Source organism: Toxoplasma gondii (genome assembly GCF_000006565.2).
Source record: "Toxoplasma gondii ME49 unplaced genomic scaffold asmbl.832, whole genome shotgun sequence".
Classification (NCBI taxonomy): Eukaryota; Apicomplexa; class Conoidasida; order Eucoccidiorida; family Sarcocystidae; genus Toxoplasma; species Toxoplasma gondii.
Genome location: NW_017383475.1, coordinates 1 through 503, shown reverse-complemented (window position 1 = coordinate 503; position 503 = coordinate 1). Strand labels below are relative to the sequence as shown.

At 40.2% G+C, this 503-nt stretch overlaps 1 non-coding gene across 1 annotated transcript; it reads right to left on the bottom strand.

Moving 5' to 3' along the window:
• Positions 1-409: 409 nt before the first annotated feature.
• TGME49_460210 lies at positions 410-503 on the bottom strand (the record flags this gene model as incomplete). The annotated part of the gene is made up of 1 exon (XR_001974365.1): positions 410-503. It is a non-coding gene; the product is annotated as an 18S ribosomal RNA (ribosomal RNA).

The window sequence follows — 503 nt, the reverse complement described above, 5'->3', positions numbered from 1 at the left end:
CGAAGAGCTTTTCAATTTGTTTATAAATAAACAGATTGAAATGCTGTTAAGTGCATACTGTAATAAGAGGTGGATGGGTTGATACCCCGAATGTGTCCAAGGTGGACAAGCTTTGTTGATTTGTAGCATCAACGACCATGATTCCTGATGAATCGATTCAGGATGAAGGCGTTGTTGTTTCAAATAGCTCAAGAGTATCATCAGAAACTGGTGTTGCTGTTAAGGCTCACCAGGCGACCAAAAAACGTCGCGTTTTGATGTAGAACCTTGAGTGAGGCAGGCTTACACTTCTGTTTATGCCATAAAACACGAAAGAGGCCGGAAAATAGACGGTTGATTGAGTGTTTTTTTGGTGTTTTCGAGGTGGTCTGTCTCAGGAACATATTAACCTGGTTGATCCTGCCAGTAGTCATATGCTTGTCTTAAAGATTAAGCCATGCATGTCTAAGTATAAGCTTTTATACGGCTAAACTGCGAATGGCTCATTAAAACAGTTATAGTTT